This window comes from Mesoplodon densirostris, chromosome 4 (assembly GCF_025265405.1).
Source record: "Mesoplodon densirostris isolate mMesDen1 chromosome 4, mMesDen1 primary haplotype, whole genome shotgun sequence".
Classification (NCBI taxonomy): domain Eukaryota; kingdom Metazoa; phylum Chordata; class Mammalia; order Artiodactyla; family Ziphiidae; genus Mesoplodon; species Mesoplodon densirostris.
This window is the reverse complement of record NC_082664.1, coordinates 37,875,762-37,893,361: the sequence shown is the minus strand read 5'-3', so window position 1 is coordinate 37,893,361 and position 17,600 is coordinate 37,875,762. Positions and strand designations below refer to the sequence as shown.

At 41.7% G+C, this 17,600-nt stretch overlaps 1 protein-coding gene across 10 annotated transcripts in view; it reads left to right on the top strand.

Annotated features, from left to right (window-relative positions):
* The first annotated feature begins 3,372 nt into the window (after nucleotides 1-3,372).
* Nucleotides 3,373-17,600, top strand: part of FUT8 (fucosyltransferase 8) — a 339,974-nt gene continuing 325,746 nt past the window's right edge. For 6 of the 10 annotated variants that reach the window (XM_060095989.1, XM_060095986.1, XM_060095981.1 and 3 more), the window contains exon 1: nucleotides 4,197-4,701. The gene's annotated coding sequence lies outside the window, so the exon portion shown is untranslated. Of the gene's footprint in view, nucleotides 3,465-4,196; nucleotides 4,702-17,600 lie in introns of those variants that run through there. The other 4 variants (XM_060095985.1, XM_060095980.1, XM_060095987.1 and 1 more) reach the window with 3 other exon arrangements.

Below are 17,600 nucleotides of genomic sequence, written 5' to 3'. Positions count from 1 at the left end.
TCACGGGCCCAACCGCTCCGCGGCATGTGGGATCCTCCCAGACCGGGGCACGAACCCATGTCCCCCGCATCGGCAGGCGGACTCTCAACCACTGAGCCACCAGGGAAGCCCAGATTTATTGTTTTAGAACTGGCAAACAACTAAAGTTTATCTAGTCCAACCCTTTTATTTTGAAGATGAGAAAACTAAAGTCCAAATCGGTAAAATGATTATCTCAAGGTCACACCTTCTTGCATGTAGTAATAACAGTGCTGTCCTTTGGATGATTTGCTGCAAAAAGGAATCCTCTAAGTAAAACGTAGCTAGAGCAACAATTAGAAAACAAGAGCAATTAAAATTTATTAAGAATGTTTCTAGGGCGGGCTTCCCTGGTGGTTAGTGGTTAAGAATCCACCTGCCAATGCAGGGGACACGGGTTCGAACTCTGCTCCGGGAAGATCCCACATGCCGCGGAGCAACTAAGCCCGTGTGCCACGACTACTGAGCCTGTGCTCTAGAGCCCGCGAGCCACAACTACTGAGCCCACGTGCCACAACTACTGAAGCCCGTGCGCCTAGAGCCCGTGCTCCCAACAAGAGAAGCCACCACAATGAGAAGCCCGCGCACCGCAACAAAGAGTAGCCCCTGCTTGCCACAACCAGAGAAAAGCCCGCGTGCAGCAACGATGACCCAATGCAGCCAAAAATAAAATAAATAAAATTAAAAAAAAAAGAATGTTTCTAGGGCTGATATTCAGTTGGTCCACAATGACAGAGATGGAGAATTTTCTAAACTATTTGGTAAATAGCTGGTGCTGAACCTCCTGAGAGCCTCTTCAACCTTTCTCTCTGATCCCCCCAACCATTGTAATAAAGGGCCCACCTCAAAGGGTTGATTTGAGAATTAAATAACGGAGGTAAAGAGCTTATTATGGGGCCTGGCACTCAGCAATATTACACCTCATCTATTATTTTTATTATAGTCATTAATGAAATGGTAGTCAATTTCAAACTAGTTCCTACATGAATGTTCAAAATTTTGGAAATGTGATAGTATTCAAGTTCATTAACTTTGATCTAGCTAATCTCTCAATAAAATGGCCACTCATGTACTCACTAACTTTCATTTTGATCTTTTCCATTGCCTAATGGTTGATTCCTCCTCACCCCATCTGCAAGACTCCACAGCTCTAGTTGATGACTAAGAATTTCACGCAGCCTTATGAGAAAGAATATAATGTACGGACAAGGTTCTATTAGTTCTCAGTACAACGTGTCATGAAGAATGTTCTGTACAATGGTTTGTTGAGCAGAACTTGCCTGTAAGTTATCAGATAAGGAGAGGTAGGCGTAAAACCTAGTTGGTGAGGGAGCCATGGAGGAAGTGGTGGAGCAATTCTACTTGCTCAGGCAAATATAAGAAACTAGGAATGATGAGAGGCAGAGGCAGGCAGCTGGGGTAAGAAGAGCTAGGGGGCCTAGAAGCAGAGGGGGAGGCTGGAGCTTATGGAGAAAACAGCTTTTGACAGAGATGTCTTCTGGTGGCCAGAGATGTTTAGAATCTTTTGGGGATATTTTCTGTCAGAAATTTAACCTAGCAAGAAGAAGGCAGAGTTTCAGTAATTACCTCTCTTGTGAGAGTAAAAGAAATGTGCTTTTTTGTTTTCTTGGTTTTTTTTTTGCGGTACGTGGGCCTCTCACTGCTGTGGCCTCTCCCGTTGAGGAGCACAGGCTCCGGACGCACAGGCTCAGCGGCCATGGCTCATGGGCCCAGCCGCTCAGCGGCATGTGGGATCTTCCCGGACCGGGGCACGAACCTGTGTCCCCTGCATCGGCAGGCGGACTCTCAACCACTGCACCACCAGGGAAGCCCCAAGAAATGTGTTTTTTAAAGGCTGGAATTGTTGGGAATTTTCTGGAAATTCATTATTGGCCTGGACCTCAATGTGTAAAGATTGGTTCTCACAAATCAGTTGTTTAACTGATACTTCCAGTTCTGAGGTGGCATCTAAATGCTGGGCATGTCCTGGAAAAGGCTTTGATAACAGTGCTCTGTCAGAGGCTGTGACGCACACTGACTCAACAGAACATAATCCGAATTGCTGAAGAACTAGTTTTTGAGTATATTTTAGAGACACCAAAGTTACTTGGTGTTTCAATATATATTATGCCACCCTATTAAAGTGCACTAAATCCTAGATGAACATTCCTTGGACAGAATTTTTTGTTTTTTATTTTTTTTAGCAGAAGGAGGTAGAGAATATAAATGTTTCAATGCCTAGGTTTTTGGAACGGAAAAATGAAGCCCAGATTAAAAAACCCAGATGTTTTGAGGCAAATGTGAATTAAAGCTTTGAAGTTGGAGATCTTAAAATATTATACAAGGTAAGCTTTAAAGTTAAACATGCTTGCTAAAATATTTTTTTAAAGTGCTGTTTAAATTAAAAAGTAAATATCCACCTCATCTCTGACTTCTAAAAATTACCTAGAGTTTGACTGATAAGACTTTGGCCTTAATCTATCTTACTATGGCATAAGCCTAAAATTTCTGATAATTTCCAACAACTAAAGTGTGTGGCTCTTATAGCAGAATTTTGCTTAATTTATAAGCTTATAGCAGAAACCTCTTCCGTGGAGGATAGCAACCATGGATTAGATAAATGATGGTTGAATGATGGTGTCTAAACTCTGAGCTAGAGTATCATTCTGGCTCTGCCAGTATATTTTTGTGTGACCTTAGATAAGTCACTCTACTTTTCTCTCAAATTTCTCTTCTTACAGGGAGATAACAATAATAAAAAATGACTGTAAACTACCACTTCGCTGACAGCTTTTTGTTTAAAGGTCTGAGGATAAATACCAGTCATAAGGTCCAGCAAACCTCTTTCAGAGGAAACTGAACTTCTTGAGGACAGGGAACTTTTTTCTTCTTTGACTCAGCAGCATCTTATTTGTATTTCTGTAATACAGTTTCTGGCCTATAAAAAGATGTCAATAAATGTAAATTTATTAGTGTTTTTAGGCAGATTGCAATCTTGGCAGACCACTGCCTCTTAAGTCTCTTTTCTGTGATCCTTTCATACTCGGCATGTAAAAGGCCGCCGCTCTTTGCTCTGGGATAAGTACCTAAGGCATTTACTTAAAAACACCCAAGTCTAGAGAAATAATTTTTTTGTCTTTAGGGCACCATTTCCTTTCCCGAGGTGTTGCACCCCAGGCTTGGGATCTGGGTCCGCAGGCTACAGGGAAGAGTTCGGTACGGGAAGCTCATCCTCCCACCCTCTGATTGGCCGGCTCGCACTCCACTCACGCGGCTCGCGTCTCTGATTGGCCTCCATGGCACCCCACTCGGCCCGCGACTACTTTGTGTGCCTGGGCTGCGCGCTCAGGTCCTCCGGCTCAGCTCGCGGTCTGGGCTTGACTGGTCTAGCTCTTCGGCCCACTGCTCTGCATCGCGGGCGCCAGGAATTTCCCGAGTCCGAGCGGGTAGGAAGCATCCTAGGGAAAAGCCCCCTCCCCCCCCGCCCCATGTTCTCCTTCCCGTACTGAATAAACTTCCGCTTCGGAGGGGCTGTTGCAGCCGTGGGTCGGGGGAGAGGCCAGGCACCGAACTCGGGCCCTCGTGGCGGGGGGGTGGGTCTTTCTGTCGGGGCGAATGTGGAAGACCAGCTCTCACAAGATAAAACAGGGCTTCGCTAGTCGCATGTGGCTTCAATGCCATTCTGTGATCGTGCTGCAAGCTGCAGCGGAGCGGCCAGACCTGGGCTGCAGGGGCTGAGCAGCAGCGATCACTCCTGAAAAGTAGCAAGGAGCCTGCTCCAGATCTCCAATACCAGTGCTCCTTAGGGCCGCGGGCTGAACTGGCACGGGCCAGTCTGTTTCCCGGAGGTAGAGAATACGGCATTCCCCAGAGGTGGCGCTCCCTGGAGTGGAGAGCCCGGCTCCACTCGCGCCCCCTTTAGCCTCCGGCCTTCAGGCGGTAGAGGGCGGCCTACGCTCGTGTCGGAGCCGGCGCCCGCGCGCACAGCTGCTGCCCTGCTGGAAGTCTCCGGGTCCCGCTGTAGCCCGCAACTCAGCCGGGCGGTGGATGCTGCGACTACGTTATCAACGGGCGCGGCGAGAAGGGGGCAGGGAGAAGCCCTGGCACATGCCGGGGTCCCCGTAGGTGGCAGCGGCCAGCGCATGCGCGCCTTCTCCTAGAAGCCTAGAACGCTGAGGGGCGCGCGCCCCCATTCGCGCGCGCACGCTTGCGCTAGTCGAGGCTTCCCCGCCTGCGCTCGTTGTCAGAGCCGCTCCGGCGCTTGCGCGTGTTATCTCCGGCCGACCGGAGTAGCCGGTTTCCCTCCGCTCCAGGACCCCGCCCGCCGCCGCCCCCTCCCAGCCCCCGGCCGACCCGTCCCCTTCCTCTCCTTGCGGAATGGGGCCGGCGTTGCTCGGGGTCGCGCTCCCGGGACCCGGCTCGCGCTCGGTCTCGCGCTGTCAGCGACTGCTTGGCTCGCGCCGCCTCGCGCTCTCCCTCAGTCAGTGGCGCCTAAGGCTCCGTTAAGCAGCTGCGGCGGCGGCGGTTCCTGTTTCCGTTTCTTCCTCTCCCTTCAGTAGGGAATAGCATCCTCCACCCAGCCACCCCTCCCACTACCCCAACGCGGGGCAGCTGCGGCTGAGGGCTGTAGCGGCGGCGGCGGCGACTGGGGAACTGCGGAGACCGCCTCTGCTCCCGCCTCGGGTAAGGGGGCGTTTGGGAGCCGGGCCCCGCACGTCTCGGGGTCTGGGGCTGGGCAAGCGCTGGATCTCAGGAGGCTCCGGGGAGGTGCCTGACGGCCGTCGCTGCTCTTTTTCCCCAGGCAACCCCCGGGCCTGTTGCTGCCACTGCTGCTGCTTATCCAGCGGCTCCGGGGAAAGTGGGGAGGGAGCCCCCGGGACCCTCTGGTGGGTGCCTTTGCGCTGCCCGGGGGGCGCGGGCAGGGGGCTAGGGGCGCCTGCCGACCCCGGCCGGGGCTTGGAGCGGCGCGGCGGCTGCCCCCAGCGTCGCGCATCCTTGGTTAGGGAAGGGGCCGAAGCCGAGGAGGGGAGAAGGGATGGGGGCGGGGGTGGGAGGTGTCCCTCTTCTCTCCTCTACACCTACCTACCCTTTCGCCAGCAACTCTCTCCATGTTGTCACAGACAGTGGGGAAGAGCATGCCTGTGCGTTAGGGGCTTTCGTGAGAGGTTCTCCGGCTGGAAATCGGGGAGTGGACCCGTGCAAAGATCCGCTCCCGGCGAGGGGCCAGTGCCAGGGCAGTGCACGGTGCCGCTGCACCCTGGTTTGATGTGGAAATGATGAGTTTGCGGTTTTAGAGTATCTAAAACTTATTTGGGAAGGTTAAATTAGTCCCTATTTATTAGTTAAAGGTTTGTCCTGCAAGAGTGAGTGGGCTGTCGTTTGCAGCACCTGTTTTTCTCTCACAGTGGGGTTTGCAATCCTCAGCCCCACAGAACGTCGGAGACGCAGTGTATTTCTTAAGTTAAATGGCAGTGTCATGGTTAAAATTTATCCCTGGTGAGCTTTAGCGTTTTGCTGTATATTACTATTGATTGAGGCCTTGGATAGAGGCAGGGAGAGGTGTTGTTTCTTCTTCCCATGTTTGAATTAATTTACAGTTGACTTAAGCCAACTAAAGAAAGTGGACCTGGGAAAGCCAGAACCTCCTAAAGAAACCACAAACTTCAAGGGAACGCAGACCAAATTTCGACAAAAGTTTTCAATCAGTTTACAATTAAACTCATCACAAGTAACTGATTGAACTTTGGCTTGGCTCTCTTTAGAAACTGCAGGCAAGGTTTAATTATAGTTTCTTTTCCCCTTGTTATTCTTGGGGTTAAGTGCATATTTATTTTCTTGATTAAATTTTGTCTTTATGCACACTTCTTTTAAAGGGTGCATCATATAGGAAACATTTTAGGAGAGAAATTTGCAGCACTATAGAGTTATACTGAAGTATAAGCTGTATTCTCTCTTCTTCAGAATAACTTAAAATTAACCTAAAATCCTATGCCGTATAATAAGGCTGCATACATTGCTAGCCTTGTGAAATATATCATAAAATGTATATAGAAAGTCTTAATTACTTGATTTATAACTACTACAATAGTAGGGATAGGGTGGGAATTCAAACATTTGAAATTGTGATTTTACAGCTTAATATGTAAAAATGCAGGGCGTTAGAAATGAATAGGATTTAAGGAACATAGAAGGATGGTTTGGAGGCATGAATTTTCCTTTTCCTGCTTTATAAACTGAGAATTCTTGAATTGCTGAACAGCTGGAATGAAAGTTGCATAGATTGCAGAAACATGCAAGATGTGTCTTTGATCAAGTAGTGAGTTAACATGAAGAGTATGTTGTGGTTTATTAGGCTAGTGATTCAAAATAATGTCCATAAAATATAGCATTATATAGATTGTATTTTAGGATGTTCTTAAATTGTAATAGTCACTTGAAGTTGTTTTCCTACAAGTCAGTTTTATTTGAGACATATGGAATTGAAAAAACAGTACCTCTGATTACATTCTGCAGTGTTTGGTTACAAATTTTAACTAGTTATTTTAAGGAATTGGAGTGTCTGTAAAAGTGGTGAATTTTGAAATTGCTAGTGGCTTGGAAAAACTTGTGTTTCTTACTTGTTTGTTTTTTTAAGTGCAGTTATATCAGTAGGTTGGTCTGGAGGGGGAGCTAGTGCCAAAGCAAAGCATGGCTTAATATATGTTTGAACTTTTAAAACACCCCAAACTGGATTTTTATGACCAGAAGAAACATAAACTTAATTTTTAGTTAAAAGAATAAGGGAATTTTTATATAGATGTATATCTGTAGATCGCTATTTGTGGAGCATATATATATATATATATATATATATATATGTATAGTATGTTAAAAATTAGTTAAAAATTTGTTTCATGATCTGAAATAATGGGAAGTAAATGCGTAACATTTATTGAATTTCTCATTTAAGATCTCTGAAAATATGTCCCTAAACTTAAGGGTGTATGATAGTAGTTTCTTAACCTTCTTGTGCATTGCATCAGAAAGGAAGGAGTATATGTTGACCCTTTGTGCATGTTGCATCTTCTTAAATTTTTTCTTTATAATATCTACAGTCCTAAAATTTCAAAAGAGCTTCAAGTAGAGTCTTATCAGAGCAAAGACATCAAGTGTGTAGTAAGCTAGGTATTTATCAAAAGTAGAGATATTTTTAATAAAGAAATGGGTCCCTCCGACATCTGGAGAGCAGGATCCCAAGGTCACTTCTTAACCTCTTTCTCCTGCAGTATAATGCAGTGAGTCCAGATGATCTGTGAAGTTGAACTTGTGCCTTTGAATATGAAGCAGTTATTTTTGATCTGTGGCACTTTATTTAGGTCTCTGAACCGTAATCAGTTAGGTTTTGATTTTACTTCTCACAGTTCACATATTCTTCAAATTCAAGGGTAGAATGATAGTGTGTATTTTAAAATCAATAGAATAGTTTTCTGAGGGTAGTGGTTTGGTTGGTTGTTCTCCATTGCTCTTCATTGTGTAAATAGAATTTCAGTGCTGCTAAAATAAAAAATAGATTCTTTGAAAAAAATTAAAATATCTAAGATACAGAATAGTGAGGTGTTTACTATATTTAAGGGGTTAATGCTGTAAATTAACCAGTTTTATAAGACATTCTAGAATATTTTTATATCTTTTTTCATTTCTTTAATGATTATTTTTGATTTACTATAAAGTACATTTAGTAAATCTCTTGGTTTAATTAAATGGTGAACGCACCCATTTCATATTATAGCACATTTATAAAAGCAAAAGAAAGTGTTTTCATTTCATAATTATAAGAGTACATATAAAAATAAACATGTAAATAAGTTTCTTTACTTAAAAATAAAACAAAACTAAGATTCTAAACAACTCTGAAACCAGAAGTATTGCTTTTATAGTAATTTTCTACTCTGCTTCAGTACTGGTCCTATTGGTACTTCTCAGATGAAACATCAACTTCCAGTCTTCTGCAGTCAACAGTGGTATAGTAGGTGTAGGATTTAGAGGACTGCTACAGGATTTCCCTTGGTTCTCCTCTTGATGATTCTCTGGCTTATATTTCTGTACCAAATAGCATATGGTTTTGCAGTTTGAATTGTTATTAAATTGTAGTTTGTTATAATGAGAAAAACATTTAAAAGTAAGAGATGTTTACAACTGATTTAAAAAAAAAAAAACCTTTTAAAATTCCAAACAGAAGAATGTTATATGGGGATGTGTATGCATTTAAGATATATATATATATATATATATATATATATATATATATATATATATATATATGTATGTATATATATGTGTATATATATGTGTGTGTGTGTGTGTGTGTGTATATATATATATATATATATATATATATATAAACAGATTAGTCTCAAGTCTCAACCTTCCTTTCTGTCTACATTCTACTCTCCTGCCTACATCTCCCCTTCTCCAGCCACCCTCCATCATCCCACAGTTTTCTCCTTGGAATAATTAGGAATAAAACCAATAAAATCAGTCATACCATTCACTTGGCATAGCTTTTTCTTCCTTGATTAAATGACTTTATATCAATCTGTACAATATTCTAAACATATAGCTTAGACTATACAATACTGTAGATTTTCCTTTTAATGGAAGAAGAGCACATAAGGGCCCAAGGGGTTTATGCCATGTATTTCAACGTAAGAGTTACTCATACTCTTTACAGAAGGTAGAGCTATAGGGTTAATTTCATTTACTTTAAAAAAAAAATAGACTTTATTTGCTAATACCACACTCATTTACTACTTTTTAAAATTATCTTTTGTGGGCCTCCCTGGTGGCGCAGTGGTTGAGAGTCCGCCTGCTGATGCAGGGGACACGGGTTCGTGCCCCGATCCCGGAGGATCCCACATGCCGCGGAGCGGCTGGGCCCGCGAGCCATGGCCGCGGGGCCTGTGTGTCCGGAGCCTGTGCTCCGCAACGGGAGAGGCCACAGCAGTGAGAGGCCCGCGTACAGCAAAAAAAAAATAAAAAATAAAAAAAATAAAATAAAATAAAATTATCTTTTGTGATAGTTTTTGTGTGAGAAAATGACATGGGAAGGGGAAATTTGTTTTGAATTTTAAGTTTTTTAAAAAAATTGACAAATTATATCAACATAAGGCTGGTACAGATGTAGTTCAAACTTGCCTTTACTGTTGTTCTCTTTTGCACTGGTCTGTAGTATAACCTCTTCATTAAAGCACTGGAATAAAACTTTGAAGATCACTACTGAAATGCTCCCTATATTTGTCATGTCTTAGAACTTGGGTTTTTTCTTAATTAAACTGATTCAGGGATAAACTGAGTAAACGTGACTTAACATTTACGTTAAGAAGATCAGACTTAGCATTTCTACTTGTCACAGTCTCTATGACTGGTTAGTGTAAATAAAGTTCACATTACAAAATAAATAGTGTTGATACTAATCTTAGATTTAGATGTAAATGGGAAATTACCCTCATGTTTATTTTACAATCTGAGTTATGAGAAGCATTACATGATATGAACTTTAAATGCTGTAACTTTCTGATTATAAATGAACACAAGTAAAGTGAAAATGGGAGATTGTTCTATTTGACTTACCTCAAATATACAACTAAAATGAACCTGTTTTGTGTCCGTAAATATTCATTTAAGACTGTTAATGAACCATGAATGAGTTTTAAATTTATATTAATTTATGGCTGGTTATTTACATTATATCCCTTAGATGAGATGAATGCCATTTAATATGCCATTAATACCTAGAGCCAGAGTAAATTTGCCTGTAGTAAAAAATGATATTTACAAACTATCAAACTGTAAAAGCATACCAATGTTATTAAATTACTTAACATTCCATAATCTAGTTTCTAAAATCACTTGTATAATTTTTAAAATATAATTTGTTGTAATATCTTGATAAAGTAGTAAAGGTGGAAAAATATAGTTTGTAGCTTTGGGACAGTCAGTGAAGGGAGGGGGGTTGAGAGAGGGGGTGTACTGGTTGATGAGCCTGCCTTATTTGGAGTTGAGGGAGATTTCTTCTTCAGTTTTTTCCTCTCCGTCCACTTCCTTCTTCTCCCTGTTTGTTGTCTTTCCTCTCCCAACAGTGGTGGCAAATGTGGGAGTTTACCATCTTTGTAGGGTTTTTGTTTCCTTAGAGTTCATAGAACATTTCCTAGTACAACATTAGCTTTTATGTTACAATAAGTTTATTATAATGATTTCATTTTCTTTTGCAGCAGTAGGCAAGAGACTTGAAATTCAGTTGATGTGGGGTTCAATATTATTTATTAAAAATGATTTTGTAACTCCATATAAAAAGCGGTATGGGAGATGTTGGTTCATTGTTAAGGGTCCTGTATCAGTCACATTATTGTTCTACTTACTGTTTCGTATATGGTAATCCCTTCTTCCAGTTTCTTGGAATGCAGTCTCATGCCTCCTCTGTTATTTCTGTCTTCATCTATGGCGTCTTCATCTATGGAGTTTCTGAATACAAGGAATTGTTTTTAGAATGTCTCTTCACCTTCTTCGTGTCCCTCATTGCAATAATATAATGTAAAAAAAACAAACAAACAGCCCCAAACAATAAAAACCTGTGTCCATTGAAGAGAACCAGCTCTGAAACTAAAATGGACAGCAGTGTTCTCCATTCATGGCAGTAGTTTTAGCAGATTTAAGCCATTTATTGTGGAAAGTTCACAAGGAGAAAGTGTATGTTTGATAATTAGGGCCCTAATCATTAGAGCTCTGACTGATTCGATTTCTTTAACACATGGAATTGTACTTACATCTGAAAGAGATGTATTCAGTAGAGATTGTTATTTTTTGTGTGTCTTGAGTTTTGTGAATAACTACTTAATTCAGCCAGTTACCAAATGGCAAAAGATTGTAATTTTGAGAAAATCTGTTCTTTAAAATTAGAGCTTAAGCCAGGCTAAATATTTTGTTTCCTTTTTATAAGTTTCAGATTTTTCTTTATTATTTATTTATTTATTTATTGTATATGTGTGTGTGTGTGTATATATATACATATATTTTTATTGGAGTAAAATTGCTTTACAATGTTGTGCTAGTTTCTGTTGTACAATGAAGTGAATCAGCTATTTGTATACCTATATCCCCTCCCTCTTGGACCTCCTTCCCATCCCCCGCATCCCACCCATCTAGGTCATCACACAGCACTGAGCTGAGCTCCCTGTGCTATACAAGCAGGTTCCCACTAGCTATCTGTTTTACACATGGTAGTGTATTTATGTCAAACCTAATTTCCCAATTCGTCCCACCCTCCCCTTGCCCACCCTGTGTCCACTTGTCCGTTCTCTACGTCTCTATTCCTGCCCTACAAATAGGTTCATCTGTACCATTTTTCTAGATTCCATGTATATGTGTTAATATACGATATTTGTTTTTCTCTTTCTGGCTTAGTTCACTTTGTATGACAGACTCTAAGTCCATACATATCTCTAAAATGACCCAATTTCGTTTCTTTTTATGGCTGAGTAATATTTCATTGTATATATATATGTACCACATCTTCTTTATCCATTCATCTGTCATTGGACATTTAGGCTATCTCCATGTCCCGGCTATTGTAAATAGTGCTGCAGTGAACACTGGGGTGCATGTGTCCTTTTGAATTATGGTTTTCTCAGGGTATATACCAAGTAGTGGGATTGCTGGGTCATATGGTTATTCTATTTTTAGTTTTTTAAGGAACCTCCATACTGTTCTCCATAGTGGCTGTATCAATTTACAGTCCCACCAACAATGCAAAAGGGTTCTCTTTTCTCCACACCCTCTCCAGCATTTATTGTTGTAGATTTTTTGATGATGGCCATTCTGACTGGTGTGAGGTGATACCTCATTGTAGTTTTGATTTACATTTCTCTAATAATTAGTGAAGTTGAGCATCTTTTCATATACATCTTGGCCATCTGTATGTCTTCTTTGGAGAAATGTCTATTTAGGTCTTCCGCCCATTTTTAAATTGGGTTTTTTGTTTTTTTGATATTGAGCTGCATAAGCTGTTTGTATATTTTGGAGACTAATCCTTTGTCCGTTGCTTCGTTTGCAAACATTTTCTCCCATTCTGAGGGTTGTCTTTTTTGTCTTGTTTATGATTTCTTTTGCTGTGCAAAAGCTTTTAAGTTTCATGAGGTCCCATTTGTTTATTTTTGTTTTTACTTCCATTACTCTAGGAGGTGGGTCAAAAAAGATCTTGCAGTGGTTTATGTCAAACAGTGTTTTTCCTCTAAGAGATTATTATAGTGTCTGGTCTTACATTTAGGTCTTTAATCCATTTTGAGTTTATTTTTGTGTATGGTGTTAGGGAGTGTTCTAATTTCATTCTTTTACATGTAGCTGTCTAGTTTTCCCAGCACCACTTATTGAAGGGGCTGTCTTTTCTCCACTGTATGTTTTGCCTCCTTTGTCATAAATAAGGTGACCATATGTGTGTGGATTTACCTCTGGGCTTTCTATCCTGTACCACTGATCTATATTTCTGTTTTTGTGCCAGCACCATACTGTGTTGATTACTGTAGCTTTGTAGTAGAGTTTGAAGTCGGGGACCCTGATTCCTCCAGCTAAATTTTTCTTTCTCAAGAATGCTTTGGCTATTCAGCGTCTTTTGTGTTTCCATACAAATTGTAAAATTTTTTGTTCTAAATCTGTACAAACTGCCATTGGTAATTTGATGGGGATTGCATTGAACCTGTAGATTGCTTTGGGTAGTATAGTCTTTTTCACAATACTGATTCTTCCAGTCCAAGAACATGGTATATTTCTCCATCTGTTAATGTCATCTTTGATTTCTTTCATCAGTGTTTTATAGTTTTCTGAGTACAAGTCTTTTACCTCCTTAAGTAGATTTATTCCTAGGTATTTTATTCTTTTGTTGTGATGGTAAATGGGATTGTTTCCTTAATTTCTCCTTCTGATTTTTCATTGTTAGTGTGTAGGAATGCCAGAGATTTCTGTGCATTAATTTTGTATCCTGCAACTTACCAAATTAATTGATTAATTCTGATAGTTTTCTGGTGGCATCTTTAGGATTTTCTATGTTTAGTGTCATATCATCTGCAAACAGTGACAGTTTTACTTCTTATTTTCCAATTTGTATTCCTTTTATTTCTTTTCCTTCTCTGATTGCTGTCGCTAGGACTTCCAAAACTATGTTGAGTAAGAGTGGCGGGAGTGGACATCCTTGTCTTGTTCTTGATCTTAGAGGAAGTGCTTTCAGTTTTTCACCATTGAGTATGATGTTTCCTGTGGGTTTTCATATATGACTTTTATTATGTTGAGGTAGGTTCCTCTCTGCCCATTTTCTGGAGAGTTTTTTTTTTTTTTGCGGTATGCGGGCCTCTCACTGTTGTGGCCTCCCCCGTTGCAGAGCACAGCCTCCGGACGCGCAGGCTCCGGACGCGCAGGCTCAGCGGCCACGGCCCACGGGCCCAGCCGCTCCGCGGCATATGGGATCCTCCCAGACCGGGGCACGAACCCGTATCCCCTGCATCGGCAGGCGGACTCTCAACCACTTGCGCCACCAGGGAGGCCCTCTGGAGAGTTTTTATCATAAATGGGTGTTGAGTTTTGTGAAAAGCTTTTTCTGCATCTATTGAGATGATCATATGGTTTTTATTCCTTAATTTGTTAATATGGTGTTTCACATTGATTGATTTGTGTATACTGATGAATCCTTGCATTCCTGGGATAAATCCCACTTGATCATGGTGTATGATCTTTTTAATATGTTGTTGGATTCTGTTTGCTAGTATTTTATTCAGGATTTTTGCATCTACGTTCATGAGTGATATTTGTCTATAATTTTCTTTTTTTGTGATATCTTTTTCTGGTTTTGGTATTTGGGTGATGGTGGCTTCGTAGAATGAATTTTGGAGTGTTCCTCCCTCTGCACTTTTTGGGAAGAGTGAGAAGGATAGGTGTTAGCTCTTCTCTAAATGTTTGATAGAATTTGCCTGTGAAGCCATTTGGTCCTGGACTTTTGTTTGTTGGAAGATTTTTAATTACAGTTTTAATTTCATTACTTGTGATAGGTCTGTTTATATTTTCTAATTCTTCCTGGTTCAGTCTTGGAAAATTGTACCTTTCCAAGAATTTGTCCATTTCTTTGTGGTTGTCCATTTTATTGGCATATAGTTGTTTGTAGTAGTCTCTTATAATCCTTTGTATTTCTGCGGTGTCACTTGTGATTTCTCTGTTTTCATGTCTGATTTTATTGATTTGCATCCTCTCCCTTTTTTTCTTGATGAGTGTGGCTAAATGTTTATCAGTTTTGTTTATCTTCTCAAAGAACCAACTTTTACTTTTATTGATCTTTGCTATTGTTTTCTTCATTTCTATTTCATTTATTTCTGCTCTGATCTTTATGATTTCTTTCCTTCTACTGACTTGGGTTTTCTTTGTTCTTCTTTCTCTAGTTGCTTTAGGTGTAAGGTTAGATTGTTTATTTGAGATATTTCTTATTTCTTGAGGTGAGATTGAATTGCCATAAACTTCCCTCTTAGACCTTCTTTTGCTGTGTCCCATAGGTTTTGGGTCATCGTGTTTTCATTGTCATTTGTTTGTATGCATTGTTTTATTGCTTCTTTGATTTCTTCAGTGATCTCTTGGTTATTTAGTAGTGTGCTACTTAGCCTCCATGTATTTGTGTTTTTTACAGTTTTTTTTCCCCTGTAATTGATTTCCAGTCTCATAGCACTGTGTTCAGAAAAGATGCTTGATATGATTTCAGTTTTCTTAAATTTTCTGAGGCTTGATTTGTGGCCGAAGATGTGATCTATCCTGGAGAATGTTCCGTGTGTACTTGAGAAGAAAGTGTATTCTGTCACTTTTGGGTGGAATGTCCTATAAATATTAAATCTGTCTGGTTTGTTGTGTCATTTAAAGCTTGTGTTTCCTTATTTATTTTCTGTTTGGATGATCTGTCCATTGGTGTAAGTGGGGTATTAAAGTCCTCTACTATTATTGTGTTACTGTTGATTTCCCCTTTTATGGTTGTTAGCATTTGCCTTATGTATCGAGGTACTTCTGTGTTGGGTGCATAAATATTTATAATTGTTACATCTTCTTGGATTGATTCCTTGATCATTATGCAGTGTCCTTCCTTATCTCTTGTAATACTGTTTTTATTTTAAAGTCTATTTTATCTGATACGAGTAAAAGAAAGCTACTCCAGCTTTCTTTTTATTTCCATTTGCATGGAATATCTTTCTCCATCCCTTCACTTTCATTCTGTATGTGTCCCTATGTCTGAAGTGGGTCTCTTGTAGACAGCATGTATATGGGTCTTGTTTTTGTATCCATTCAGCCAGTCTGTGTCTTTTGGTTGGATCATTTAATCCATTTACATTCAAGGTTATTATTGATATGTATATTCCTATTACCGTTTTTAAAATTGTTTTGGGTTTGTTTTTGTGGGTCTTTTTCTTCTCTGTGTTTCCTGCCTAAAGAAGTTCCTTTAACACTTGCTGTAAAGCTGGTTTGGTGGTGCTGAATTCTCTTTGCTTTTGGTTGTCTGTAAAGCATTTGATTTCTCTGTTGAATCTGAATGAGATCCTTGCTGGGTATAGTAATCTTGCTTGTGGGTCACGTTAAGTATATCCTCCCACTCCCTTCTGGCCTGCAAAGTTTTTGCTGAAAAATCAGCTGATCACCCTATGGGGATTCCTTTCTATGTTATTTTTTGCTTTCCCCTTGCTGCTTTTAATATTTTTTCTTTCAACTTAATTTTTCTTAGTTTGATTAATATGTGTCTTGGTGTGTTTCTCCTAGGGTTTATCCTGTGTGGGACTCTCTGCGTTTCCTGGACTTGGGTGACTGTTTCCTTTCCCATGTTAGGGGAAATTTTCCACTGTAATCTCTTCAGATATTTTCTCAGATCCTTTCTTTTTCTCTTTTTCTGGGACCCGTATAATTCGAATGTTGGTGCGCTTAGTGTTGTCTCAGAGGTCTCTGATATTGTCTTCAATTCTTTTCATTCTTTTTTCTTTATTCTGCTCCTCAGCAGTTATTTCCACCATTCTGTCTTCCAGCTCACTTACTCGTTTTCTGCCTCAGTTATTCTGTTATTGATTCCTTCTCGTGTATTTTTCATTTCTGTTACTGTGCTGTTCATCTCTGTTTGTTTGTTCTTTAGTTCTTCTAGATCTTTGTTAAACACTTCTTGTATTTTCTCAATCTGTGCCTCCATTCTATTTCTGAGATTCTGGATCATCTTTACTATCATTACTCTGAATTCTCTTTCAGGTAGATTGCCTATTTCCTCTTCACTTATTTGGTCTTGTAGGTTTTTACCTTGTTCCTTTATTTTGCTGTCTCATTTTTTTTTTTTTTTGGTGGGTGGGGTTATGTTCCTGTCTTACTGGTTGTTTGGCCTGAGGCTTCCAGCACTGGAGTTCGTAGGCTGTTGGGTGGAACTGGGTCTTGGTGCTGAGGTGAGGACCTCTGGGAGACCTCACTCCAATGACTATTCCCTGGGGTCTGTGGTTCTCTGTTAGTCCAGTGGATCAGACTCGGAGCTCCCATCGCAGGAGCTCCGGCCTGACCCCTGGCTCACGAACCAAGATCCCGCAAGCTGTGTGGGGTGGCAAGAAAAGAAAAAAAAAGAAGAAAGGAAAGAAAAAAAAGGAGCAGAACAATAACAAGGAGTAAAAAATAAAATAAGGTTGGAAAAGTAACGGATAGGTTAGAAAGAATTAATAAAGTAAAAATATAGATGAAACAACAACTGGAAGTTAAAACAGAGCCATAATAGTAAAAAAGAGGAGGAAAAAAAAAAGCCAGAAAAGGCCTTGGCTGTGGGTGGTGGGGCTTAGGCGGGGGTGAGGTTTAGGCATGGGTGGGGCCTATGCTTAGGACCCATAGGGCCTGAAAAGGCTCTGGGGGTTGTGAGGGATGGGGCTTAGGCTCAAGGCAGCAAGAGGGGCCCAGGAGTGCCTTGGCCTTGGAAGGCGGAGGACCAGGTCCAGGACCCCAGCAGCTCACTGGGCCCAAGTGGGCGGTGAAATGCGAGGTGTTTTCCCCCCTGATCCTCCAATCCGGATGGCACCCCCCCGTTGGCCTCTCTTCTTCTCCCCCCGCCATGCCCCTAAGACCCATGTGGCCGGAGGGGTCCCAAAAGGCAGGGGACCAGACCCGGAAGCCCAACAGGCTTCCCGGGGCCGAGTGGGTGGGGGAAACGCCTGCAGCACTGCCCCTGATCCCCCGGCCCTGGAGGGTCCCACTGTCCACCTCTCCTACTCTTCCCCCTTCCTCTCTCCCGCCCATTCCCCTAGAACCCATGAGGCCGGAGGGGGCCCCAGAGAATGGAGGGGACAAGGCCCTGGAGCCCAGCAGGCTTCCTGGGGCCTGAGTGGGCAGGGGAAATGTCGTCTGCACCTCCCCTGATCCTCCAATCCTGGAGGGCCCCTCCCTAAAATGCCTCTCCTCTTCTTCCCTTGCCTCCCTCCTACACCCCTAGGACCAACGTGGCCCAGAGGGGGGCCTTGGTGGGTGGAGGACCTGGCCTGGGAGCCCTGCAGGCTTCCTGGGGCTGATTGGGCGGGGGG